General features: G+C 36.7%; 1 long non-coding RNA gene across 1 annotated transcript; it reads left to right on the top strand.

Moving 5' to 3' along the window:
• The first annotated feature begins 1,962 nt into the window (after positions 1-1,962).
• On the top strand, positions 1,963-11,027 carry LOC132641030 (uncharacterized). Its single transcript, XR_009582609.1, has 2 exons — positions 1,963-2,230; positions 10,754-11,027. It is a non-coding gene; the product is annotated as an uncharacterized LOC132641030 (long non-coding RNA).
• Positions 11,028-13,746: the final 2,719 nt, after the last annotated feature.

Here is a 13,746-nt window from a genome sequence, read left to right as displayed (position 1 = left end):
TAAGATAAAGGAATAATAGTCTGACTCATCGGGACGCAGCCCGGAAAACTCATATAATGAATAAATAAATAAATAAATAAATAGGGTGTCCCACGAATGAATGTGTAGGCTCACCAAATTAGCAGCAACAGTAAGTCCTTCCTAAACGCCTGGAGTATCAAGAACCTTCTCTTCTCCGTTACCTAATATACCATCAAAAACAACAATTGTATGCCTGAGTACTTCGTACTCAGTGAGTGCCTCGGGGACAATCAGTAATAAGAAAATAGAGTGCATAATACAAAGAAATAAGTCTTGAAGATCATGTGAAACCAATGTAAGAACAGTTATTCAGTTTGTATATCTCAATAAGAGTTATCAAAACTTATTATAAGGCCTCTTGTCAAGGTACAACTTCAAATATGCCTTTCAATTGATCATAATTAACAACAACAATTCCATGAGAAAATAAGAATATCACACATGCCAATACAGGCCCAAGAATCAAGCACATCGAAGGGTTGACCATAGAGGTTCCCTTGTCACAGCGCACCACACCGGAATATGAAATTCAACGGTGGTTATCCTTCCTCTCGAATAGCTAGGCATAATCACACCCCACGTAGCGAACCCGGAAGTGGTCATTCTTCCTCCCGAATGGCTAGGCATTATCACACTAGGATCCATAGTGGCTACCCATCCTCTCGAGTAGCTAGGCCAAACACAACAACAAAGTTCATAGCATAAAAGCCGATTCACAATTTGTCTCAAAGTATGTCACACCATCAATTAACATTAAGGCTCAATGTGCCATTACAAAGATCCATAATTTCATAGATAATCTTGAAAACGTTTCCACTTCTTTAAACAAGATTCCATTGTCATGGTTCATTATCAAACATCAGTACCAACAATTGACCATCATTATTGATCATCTCTTATGGAGAAAAACGATTATAATTTCATATACGTATATAGAGGATAATACAATCAAGGTTGAATGTGGGCTTGTCCCCACACGCACACCAACCACCATCAAAACATGAATTAGGGTTTTGTATGAGAAGTTCACCTTTTCATTCAATAAAGAACTTTTGAGAAGAAGACATATATCCATAATAAGGTTTTTAAAAGAGAGACATAACTTAGTATGTTAAACAAAGTTTAACAATTCACTTTTCTAGTGAAGAACACCCAAACCCTAGCTTGAATCAATTTAGGAAGAATTATGTTGCAAACCTTAGGTTTTAATCACAAGAATCATGTTAAGAATCATAGGTTTGATGTTAGGATTGATAATCAATGATTAAGCTGTTCTTACCTTAGTGTTGGAGCCCTAGAGAGATATTTTCGTCTTTAGGGTTTCTGAGAGTGAAAAGAATGAAAGAAAACTAAAATTTTGCAACTTATATAATTTCAGCCCATCCAGCACAATCGATGGTACAAACGACGGAGCGTCGATCTTCTTCGTCGAATGGTCTTTGTGCTAGGTCAATTCTACGATACAAATGACGGAGCGTCGATCTGCTCCGTCAAAGTCATAAAATTTCTAGTGAGCAACTTTCTCTTCCTTACTTTCTACGGTGAAAAGGACGGAGCGTCGAACAGATCGAATGTACAAAGGACGACCGTCAAACCTCCTTTTCATGAAACTGCAGTGAATTTTCATTTTGACCATCTCCTCTTGGGTCTTTAGCCTAAAGTCATGCACATAACCCAACATATAAGGTTTCAAAGGACTCATAAAATGCTTTCACACTCTATACGGATTTACGGGATGTTAAATTTAATTAGGTTATAATTGCAAAATTAATAGACAACTTTATTTTGGCTATTTGTTAAAGTGGCACTTTTTGGCCCTCCCTATATACGCATATATATACGGATATACATTAATATACATGTATATGCATGTATATCTCGTGTGTATATATATATATAGGGCCCCTCCTTTCTCTTTTATTTTAGGACCGAGCCCAGCTCAATGGCTAGACCCATCCCAACAACCAAAATGACCCCTTAAGTCTATGAGTTACAGACCAAACAACCCCTTTCTACAAACATTATGTTTGTATACAAATAAAGGGTTAAAGACCCTAAGGCGTCGTCTGCTCCTTCTCTGCATTTTTGCCTAAATCAGTAACGGAACAGTGTACGTCCGTGTAGCTACTTTGTTGTTCGTCCATTTTGAGCAAGAGAAATTAATGCTCTTTCTCTCTCTCATCCATCTCAACCGTAGAAACACCAAGAGGTGAGGTTGCCCCTCTCCTTTTTGCTTGTTCTGCATTTTCATTGATGGATTTTTTTTGTTTGATTTTGAATACTCGATTGTGATTGGATTTTTGAGAAATGGAGGGATTTTCCCCCAAAACCCCTAATCCCACATCAGTTGAGGTCTTCAGATCCTAGAATTTGGGGGTTCTATATAAAGAACCCCAATTTCTACCATTTTATACACACAGACAGATACATACACTTGTATAATTTTAGGAGAACCACCTTTTGGTTTTACACTGCTTTATATGGGTATAATTAGGGTTGTGATTCGCTCATAAACCCTTTTTAGTTTAAACTTGGTCGGTGTTTTCTGAAATCTTTGTGATTTCTTCGTGTTGTGTGGTTGTGAGGTGTGGAGGAGAAGAGGATTTCCCCATTGTTCCATTTTTTACCTTGGCTATAACCACAAAAGGTAAATTTTCATCCTTTAAGTTATTTTCAGTTATTTTGGGTTGTTTATCCCATCATTTGTTGTTTCTTTTTTTTTGTGATTAGGTTAAGTTTTGTGTCTGTTTCTATTTAGCATGTCTATTCATGTTTTACTTGTTAATAGATAAGGTATGTAATTAGTAGCTCATAAGCCTGTTATTAGTTTCAGAATTGGCTTTGTTTAAGTTTGAGTATGCTGTTTAAATGTCTACATACTAGTTAATGAGGTACTGTGATTGTTTTTACTTAAGTTAGCATCAGTATCTGCCTTACATTAGTATGCCTAGTCAATTATTAAGCATGTTTTAGTTTAAAACTTCATTTATATGTTTAATGCCAATGATTTTGTCTTTAATCATGTTTAGCTTAACCATTCATGTATGTTTGAAGATGGATTAGATTAGTCCTTAGTGTATGTACCCTGCTCCTACTGCTAAGTATCTTCAATGTTAGCCTAAGTACCTTGGAGTTTGGTTTAGTCTCTTGGCTGTTAAAATATGTCTATTTCAGTTCTGATGTTGTTATCCTTTTTTCTAGGTGTGCAATCAATAAAAATGAGGATTAGAAAGCATATAGGGATATGACTTTAAGTTATTTGAGTTTGAGTCATTTTCCTTTTTTCCAAAAATGTTTAAGTGTTTACTGTTGGCTTAACCCTGTATGCCTAAGAGTTTATTTTATACTTGCATTTGCATAAATCCTGAAGGTCCCTTATCTATGTGTTTTTTTCATTAATGGTCAAGCCAAATAAAATGTCTAAACTAGAGTCTAATGCATTTATTTAAGGTCCTCATATGTTAAAACAACTTGAGATAGCTTGAAAAATTGTTAGTATGTTTTGTTTGGGCAAGTTTCCACCTAATCTTGATAGTAACTGCCTAAACTACCGCATGATTGAGTCAATAAGCCTCTGAACAGTCTCTTAATGGAAGTTTCATACTTGTCTTCATGATAATCGGAGTTTGGTGTAGCATAGGTTTGTTTGAACTCTAAAAATGACTATAAACCTATTGGTATGACTATCTAATGTCTCTATGTGACCCATGATGCATCAGTAAGGGTTTAGGCTATTTAGATGGTTCATGTGTTTGGTTGGGTTGCTTTTTTTTTATTTGTTCTTAGACCTTACAGTAATAACTTGAGATAAAAGTATTCCTCAAATGCCATGTTGACCAGTTATGCCCTTATGCTTATATTCCTCTAATGTTTGGTCTGAGAGTGTTGTGTTAATATCCCATTATGATCATATTGCTTCATTTTCCTAATCCTATCATCTGAATATCTACATTTTTTAGAGTCCATGATGCTAAGTTGTGAGGAATTAAAATAATGACTATCCTTACTGAATATTCCATATTTGAACTCTATTTGCCTCATGCCTCCCCTTTGTGATTCTATGCATACAAATTAAGCCTAGATTGATCTTTAAGCATATTGAAATGCCTTTCTTTAAATGACCCCCAGTCATTTTTTATGTTTTGCCTATGCTTGTTTAACCGGTCATACTTGCCCTATCTGTGTTTGAGTAGTAAAGCATGTGTACCTTAGTGTATACACACTTTAGTTTATATTATATGAATCGTTAAGTCTAGATGCTTTCTAACCATCATTTTCCTTTTCTCCTTTCTTTGTTTGCGTGGAAAATACGAGCCACTTGGGCTTACTCTCGAATTTGTGTTGGGCCAAAGGCCCAACCATTTCCTTTTATCGAGTCCGGATGAAGTAAATGCATAGAAGGCCCAACCAAGGGTGAAAATGGCAACTAGTGGGCTTCGGTAGGCCTTCTAGCCTAACCCTTCTCCTTTTATTATTATTATTATTATTATTATTATTATTATATATATATATATATATAATAAATACTTGTGAGTATTGGAACCCGAATGCGTTTGAATTTAGGGAATTCGCGTAGAAAGTTAAACATTTTCTCAAATGATTTTCATCGAATTGAATACGGTTAAGTTAACCATTGCTTGCAATTGATAAAATTTTTAGATTTTTACAAAGTCTTTTGGAGTATGCTAAACTAAAAATTGATAGTATACGGTAGACGGACAATTTTGGGACTTAAAATGAAACGGACTTAAAAGTGTTTTGCGCCTCATTTACAAGAAATTGGACGTGGGCTGATTTGAACAAAATAGGACAAACTGATTTTCTGGAGAATAAGTAGTATAGAAAATGGACTTTCAACTTTTGTGCACTTGAGGTTATTTTTAAAACTTTTTAGGCCCGAAGCCCAAACCTTAGGGCATAAAACAAGAGGAGATATACTTGGGCCTTTGTTCGAGGTAAAAGCTTTGGAGAGGATATGGTTGACCTTAAAAATGGAGTAAGATAAATAAAATTGCAAAATTCCCCTTTTTTATACTTATGAACCTATGATATCTTTTCAAAGGAAATACACTCAATTTTTTCCAAAATAACTTATAAGGACTAAAGGCATGACATTGGACCAAATTAGTTGAACTCTACTTAAGAGAAGTCTTAAGGGTGTTTTGTGAATGACCTGTTTGGTCGCTACAGCGTTCTTGACCGTTTTAACCCTGTTGACTCTTCCCCGAGCCTTATGAGTACGATTTGGACTCGCGGGGATGGGTGGTACGGTTCTCGAGATGATCGGGCGAGGTTTGTGATGACTTGTGCGGATTATAGCTTTAAAGTGAAAATGTTTGACCAATAGTTGATTTTTAGGTAAACGGATCTTTTTTGAGAAACTGTTGATTCCGAGAGGTCCGGATGGTCAATTCTGACTTGGTAGAATGTTTGTTTGCTTCCTAAGGCACTTGGGAGCGTTTTGGGTTATTGGTTGGAAAGTTGGTCTTTGGTTGTTGGGCATGGACTTGGTAGAATAGACCTCCGTTGGGAATTCCGAGACCACGAGTGAGTCTATATCGTATTTTTATGTGTGAATGCATGTTTGGTTTGTATCTGTGAGGTCTCGGGTGATTGTCGCATTTCAGGGTTGGACTTGTGAAAAACCAGGATTTTTCTGGTGTTTGGTGTCCACTGTAGTGGTACCAGACCCTCCATAGCGGAACCACTATAGTGGGGTCTTGTCACGACCAAAATTACCGATCGTGCGGGCACCTACCTTATTATCACTAGTAGGCGAACCCTCTCCCGTTAATCCATTAATCACTAGCTAATTTCAACTTCTTTAATCATTTATACTCTAACAATCAATAAATAAGTGAAAGAATAAATAGTCTGACCAAGTCATAAATAATAAATAGTATAAGTGCGGAAGTCTTAACTATTACACCACCAAAATCTAAAAGTCATCGTACAAGGACTCTAACCAACAATGTCTAAAGAATGAAGCATATCTCAAATATAATAACAAATAATGTCTGGAATGAAAGTAGATATCTGGAAAGAGAGATCTTCAGGTCGCATGACATGAGTAGAAGCTCACCCTCGGATCTAATCTAGCAAACTAGCTTCAAGCTAGAGATGTAGTCTAGATGAAATCTCTGGAACACAATTTGCACTCAAAAGGGTGCAGCAAGGTAGTATCAGTATAAATACTATGTACCGGTAAGCATCATAGGCCGACTAAGATTAATTCACGTATATAAGCATAAAATCAACAAGATAAATAGATAGGCACTTAATACTCAAATCCAAGTCACAGAATATCTCATCACAGAGTCACAACCTAAGATGAAGCTTCTAAACCACAAGTCTATCAAGTCTCAATAATCTCACCTGATAATTACAAGGCCAAGTCCGTCCCTAGATAGAGTCACTAATCCACAATTTAACTCAGTAAATGGTCATATTTATATCACAATAGGCATTCAACATCCATACCAAAATTAGAAGCAAAGGAGCATATAATAATGCAGGATAAAATGTAATGATGTGCTATGCAAAATATGATGATGTGCAATGCAATGCACTGGCTAATCACTCGAACTGTACATACATGATAATTGGCATCTTTGCCCAATAGCTATGACCTGCAGGGGACCCATGGTGTCCATGTACCACTCGTTCCGGAACGAACCTCGGATTACGAGCTCACAACTAAGCCACATCCTCACCTCCTATCAAATTTACCTTTTCATATCTAGGTCACATCCCCACCCCCTGTCAAATGTTCCTTTTCATATATATATATATATATATATATATATATATATATATATATATATATATTGCTACATCACTCTCAATGATCAATTTATCAAGTACCATGTATCAAATAGTATCACAAGTTCAACAAGAAGATTATATTAACTTCTTCACTAATTTCACATCACAATGTATGTCTCAACATATTCCAGTTCGTTAGTATGTATAGACTATGAATAATTAGCAATATCAATGTCAAACATAAGGCATCATGCCACAAGTCTTTCATGAATCATTTCCGAACCATTTCCATCATGTATGAGTGTATGAATGCATAAATGAGTGTCAACATGGTAAATCAATGCAAACCAATAAAGCAACAGTAAAGGTACAAGTCACAAAGCCACAAGTCATATCAAGACTAAGATCAACAGAACCATGAAATGAATCATATAAACCTTCTCAACCAACATAAAAGTCTATGTCCCTCTTTACTTCCACATATAGCAAGTACGCCTCACAGCTAAGTCTTTTATCACTAAGATGCTCCATTTTTCTATATATTATCATCAACAGTAAATCATACATCAAGTTTTCATCTACGTACTGTCATAAGTTTATATCACAATTCAAGTCTAAACTCATTATCCTTCCTTTCTCCGATGATATGTGTCACAATAAGAGAGAACTGACTACAACACGACAATTTAGGTAATAAGTCTAATCACAATAACAAGGCAACAAGCCACAATCAACAACAATCAACCTAACAGAAATTTATCTCGAATTGCCACAGTTTGAATGCAACTACACTTTATATTTCAGTACATAAAGTAATGGCGACGAGCCCACAAAATTAGAAGTCATACCAACCTAGCTAATATCCAACCAAAATACCATATCTAAAGACCTAATCATGCTTTCTTCCGTCAATTCTACACAATCCATACATTTTGCTAATCAAAGTCTAACTAAAGTAAGCCGTAACCTACCTCGAATGCAGAACAGGAGCCACGAACTACTCCACACGAGCCTTCTGTTTCCGAAGCACCTCAGAACGGTCAAAGTCTAACAATATGATGCTAAGTAAGCAAAAAACCATGTATTTAAACAAGAACAACAATTTAGGGAAGAAGACCCACTTACTTCTACCATTTTCAATGGATGAAACCATCCTCTAATGGTGAATTTATCATAACTTCTATCTATACAATCATTAACCTTCAATTCATGGGTTTCTAATCAATTATACCTTTTCAAACAGATTTTAGGACAAAGTTTCCATTTTTATTAGAACCCTAAGTCTCAACATGCAATTTCAGCCACAATAAATCACATTCCGTTCCTAGAAAGTGATAATCTATACTCCTAGATGATTAATCAACAACCCATCAATTATTTAAGGGTTTACTAATTCTAGGGTTGTAGGATTTTCACCCACCATTGATAGACCTTAAACTAATCATGAAACTTGAAGAAGAAAGGAAAAGGAACAAATAAAGGAGGGGACTTACCGTCCAAGATGCTTTCACCAATGAATGAAATGAAGTTTGCCTCTTTCTCTCTTGAAATCTGACTTAAGGGTCTCGTGGTTAATGGTTCGGAGCTGGAATATAAAAATAGGATTTTCTGCCCCCGTCGGTCGCTGCAGTGGTTACCATGTCCACTGGATCGGTCCCGCTACAGCAGCCCTGAGTCCGCTACAGCAGATCTGCTGGAACAGTCCGCACAAAAATGGGCATAACTTCCTCATACGGATGTGAAACGCGATGATTCTTTTTCGTATAACTTCGTAATTATGATACAGATCTAATGATTCAATTACAACACAAAAAAGGTTGTTTGATCAATATAGAGCCCTTTCTAGCCAAAGACCGACTGCCAAAATATCGAATACGAGCGTGACAAAACCCAAACCCATCTAAAACTCTTTAGAACCTCACCAAAACTTGTGGAAAAGTTCAAAATCATCATATTAACTTGTTGGAACTTTCAAAACATTGACACAGAGTCATCCTAACCCAACGTTGACCGTGGTCAACTCTAACTCGTTAACTTAACTAGCTTCTCCATCAATGACTCAATTTACACTCGAACCTTGCGGGAACCAACCCAATGACTTCATTAAGTCATAGAGCATACTAATGGGAGTTGGGGAAGGGTCAATAGGGTAAATGGCTCAAAAACTCTATAACGACCAGGCGGGTCGTTACAGGTCTTCGCCTGCTATAGCGGGTAATTGATTTTTGGTTGGGGCGCTACCGCGGATGGTAATCCACTGTAGTGGACTCATGACAGCTGCAGCGGTATTATAGGATTCTAGAATCATTAAAGGTTAGGATAAAACCCTTAAACCCCTATCATTTCATTCATCACTTTCTAAGCATATTTGGGGCAAATTGAGGAGCTTTTGGCTGATTCTTCATTATTATGAGTTTCCTATCCTAGTATTCATTGATTTAATCTTCCTATGCTATAAATCCTAGTATTCTTCATTTTGGTAAGTTTCCTATCCTAGTATTCATTGATTTAATCTTCCTAAGCTTGAATCCATGCTAGAAATCCATTAGAATCAAATAGGGAAAATGGGTTTTGATGATAACTTCTTGAAATGAGTTCTAATCTTTCTAAATGGAAATTGTTTATGGGTTTGACTAGTCTAATCATAGAATCTGATGATTTCATAGATAATAGGCTTGAATCTTCCATTTGTGTTGATTTATTTGAAGGTTGAAAATTTAGGGTTCATAGCCAAATTGGGAGTTTTCACTTGAATCTCGAAATTAGCCTATTCTTGAGTTATGTTAGCAATTGTTTAGTAGGATTGAACTCCTAGAACATGGAATTGCATATTTCACTTTCGAAAGGACCGTTTTATCCTTGTGGGCCCGTTTCCCCCTTTCTCCATAGTTGAATTGACCCAAACGATAAGTATAGCAATATAGGTGTTGTTCTTTATGATTTCTAATATGGAACTCGAAAATGATTAGACTTTGAGTATTTGGAGGCGCAAAGAAAGGGCAAGGCAAAAGTTTGATTGTTCGTGGCTCCTACTTGGCTACCAGGCAAGTTACAATTTACCTTATTGTTAGACTTCGATTAGCGAGGCATGTGTAGATTTAGTGATTGTTGGAGAAAGCATGTTACGCCTTCAGGTATGAAGTTGGGATGGATTATCTATGTTGGTACTGTTATTTGATTGTGGCTTGCTGCCTTATTGTGATTTATTGGCTTGTTGCTCCGTTTGTGATACTAAACTTGATGTTGATAGATCCTCGTGATATGTGTCCATGTGGGCACCATTGACATCGTTAAATTCTCGTGATATGTGTCCATGTGTGGCATCGTTGATACTGATAGATTCTTCTGATAGGTGTCCATGTGTGGTACAATTTGGAATTGATATACTCTTGTTGACATTGATATCATGCATGCATTAATACTTATACATTGGGATTGGGTTGCACGCCGCAACACATATATTGGATCGGATTGCACGTTTCATGACATATTGGATCGGGTTGCACATTGCGCAACATATTGGACCAGGCTGCATGTTCCGCAACAGATATTGGATCGGGCTGTGTGCCACAGCAGGTACATGGACTTCGTGAGTCCCTCATAGGTCACGACTAGCAGGCGTGGAGGTATTCCCCTTGGAGCGTGTGTGTATCATTGCATTGCATTCTTATTTACATATTTGTACTGTTGGATTTGGACTTGGTACTTGTACTTGTGATGATATTCGGACTTGGTGATCTATACTTATGGAGGCATTTGGACTAGGTATTCTATACTTGTGGTGACATTGGACTTGGTATTTATTGATTGTGATTCCGTTCTTGGACAGTGTTGTTGTACTTGTTATGAGCATGTCTACCTTTTAGGCTCTTATATATATGTTACTTAACTGTTGTCGGCCTATGATGCCTACTCAGTACGTGTTGTTGTACTAATTCTACCTTGCTGCATTCTTTTACGAGTGCAGAGTACATGGCTGGATCGACTTCTTCCCCTCGAGACAGACTCCCGAGGCATTGCTGACGAGCATCTAAGGTGAGCACATGGCCAGATCTGCAGCCCGGATGAATCCTCCTATTTTACTTGTCTTATTTGCTACTTCTGAGACAGTATTTCATTTTGAGACTATGCATTCCGACTCTTAGCTATGGAGTGGCTCTTATACGGCCTAGACCAGATTTTGGGATTGATGTAATATTTTCGCACTTATTTACTTATCTATTTCATACTTGTTAGATATTTATGTTGCTTGGGTTATTTTATTGTTGTTTGGGTTCGCCTACCAGGTGGTAAAAGGGTAGGTGCCCGCACGTTCCCCTATTTGGGACGTGACATTTTGGTCCGGAAATGAAATGACTTCAAACCTTATATGCATTTTTCAAAGGAAATCCAACTTTCTTTTACCTAAATAAAGGATTTTTGTCAAAAAAGAGTTATGATATGCCATGACAGTTTTACAAGAAAGAAAACACTTTTAGTAAATAATCACAGTTAATCACACCTTGAAGCTCATAGGTCAACTGTATTCTACGGATTCTTAATACTAGGTTGCTTCAAACCTTTCCTAGGAGATCACTAGAACCCATAACTCGAACTCTGGTTTAAAAGGATTTTTCTCTATTTGATAAACCTTTTGAACTTAGTTTTCCTAATTTCTCTTATAAATTAGGTGGCGAATCTAAAAATATAAAAATCCAAATAGAGTCCACAACCTCTTAGAAGATTTTATGCACCGGCATAAAAGTGAACCGTAACAATGCCCCTAGACAAGAGGATTGAGAAACTACTGGATATCTTACATGATTCTTGGAAAAACAAGGTTAATGCAATAATGGGGGAAAAGAATTTGCAGACTATGGTGCCGTTTGGCCATAAAAATTATTCACTCTTTTCACTTTTTTCACTTTTGGGCGTTTGGCCATGAATATTCTGATACAACTTGAAGTTGTATTTCGAAATACCAAAAACTCAAACAAATTATTTTTTTTAAAAAAAATCACTTTTTTACAATTACATTTCACCAAAAACTACAATTTCAAAAACTATGGCCAAATACAACTCCAACTAACTCCAACTTCAAAAATTCCAAAAAAAAAAAGTGAATTTGTTTTTGGTATTTATGGCCAAACGGCACCTATAGTAATGGATGAACTCATGAGGAAACTTGAAAACCTTTGAAATAAAGAAACACAAAAACCAAAAGAATACTCCACCACGAAGGGAGATGAACCTGGTTCTTAAGGCTACTCAAAAATAGGATCCTGATGAAGAAGAAATGGCTCTACTAACTTGAAGATTTCAAAGAATGATTAGGAAAGAATGTTTCTCAAAAAGGGCAACTCCGTTAATTCTAAAGCATGTGATAAGGGCAACCTTGAGGTATGCTATAGGTGTGGAAGTCCTGACCACTTTATTAAGCAGTTCCAGAAAGAGAAACTTAGTGAAAGAGGAATGTTCCTGACAAAGGAAGCAGGGACCCGGTCCGTAGAAGCAGGATGACTATTACACAAGCAGACCAAGTAGTAAGACAAGCATTGGCTGCCATTGCAAACTCCTGAAGTGATGGTGAGGATAATGAAGCTAAAGAGGACAGTCAATTCCTGATGGCCAAGGAAGATTCTGACTTAGAAAAATCCTAACTTTAATGGTCAAATCTGATTTAGAGTCTGGAGATGGCAATTGTGAGGTACACTTTACTAAAATTAAGGATGTCATTCATACTTACTCTAGAAGGAAACTAGAGTGTGTGGCTTACATTATCATTGATACCTTTGAAAGTCTCCAAACTAAAAGGGATAAATTGATGAACATATTGTTCTTAAATTAGATCTAAAGAACCTAGAAGAAAGTAAAGAGAACCTAGAAAAGATGGGTGATACTCTCAAGAACTAGGTTCTCAAACTGAGTAATGAAACATTTGTGTTGGAGACTGAAAAGGAAAAACATCTAGTTGCACCCTCAAAAGGCAAAGATCCTGCTAGAGACATTTAACTTAAACTAAAAAATATATAAAAATATTCAAAGAAGATCTCCACACTGAGCATGAAAGAAATTGGGTACTTGAAGAAGCATTGAATAAACCCAGGTAAAGAGAGAACTTCAATGGAACAGGTCCTCAGAAGTACTAAGTTCTCTACATGCAATTGATAGTAGCATCAGACATGGACTAGCATACAAAAATGACAAAACTCCATACAATCCCAAAAGCATGTATACCTCTATTCTGTACAATCATCTATGTACTCACTGTGGAAACGATAGACACTTCAAAGATACATGCATGGATATATTCAAAGTAATTTAGAAGTATAGACAATATCTCAAGGAAAGGAAGAAGAAGGAATATGGTTCTCCACTGAAAAGCGCAAATCTCCCAGGATGGACTAAAAACACTCGATTTATCCTTTTTCTTGTAAAGAGGGACCCAAGTGTGTCCGAATTCCTAAAACTAACTATTGATCTAATTTGTAAGGCCTAAGTGAGAGGAAGCAAGAACATATGATACGACAATAGTGGTTGATCTTGACTCATGACAGGAGAAAAGAGAAAAAATTCCTCTTGCTGAAAGTCTATCATGCAGGGAGTATGGGATCTTTGATCAAAATGGAAAAGGATGGAAATACCACCCCTCATGCAGCTGAGAAAACATGAACTACATAAAAAATCATCACAGATGTACGACAAAGGGAACTAGGCTCTGTCATAATAGGTGAACGTATTCCAAAAACAAAAAATGAGAACCTGGCTCTTAGAAGAAAGATGCAAAAGAATGATTATAAAGCATAGCACATGTCTTTTCCGGTGTATTAGCTGATGAGTCATAATTCTTACAAAAATGATTCATTGATATGACCTAAAATGCTAGGATATAAAAGCTTCTCCTTGTTGAACAAGATGATAGCAAAGTACCTGGTTCTTGAATTGCCAACATCCAGGTTAACTGAAGCCAAGAGAACATTA

This window comes from Lycium barbarum, chromosome 5 (genome assembly GCF_019175385.1).
Source record: "Lycium barbarum isolate Lr01 chromosome 5, ASM1917538v2, whole genome shotgun sequence".
NCBI classification, from domain to species: Eukaryota; Viridiplantae; Streptophyta; class Magnoliopsida; order Solanales; family Solanaceae; genus Lycium; species Lycium barbarum.
This window is presented reverse-complemented; position numbering and strand designations above follow the sequence as displayed.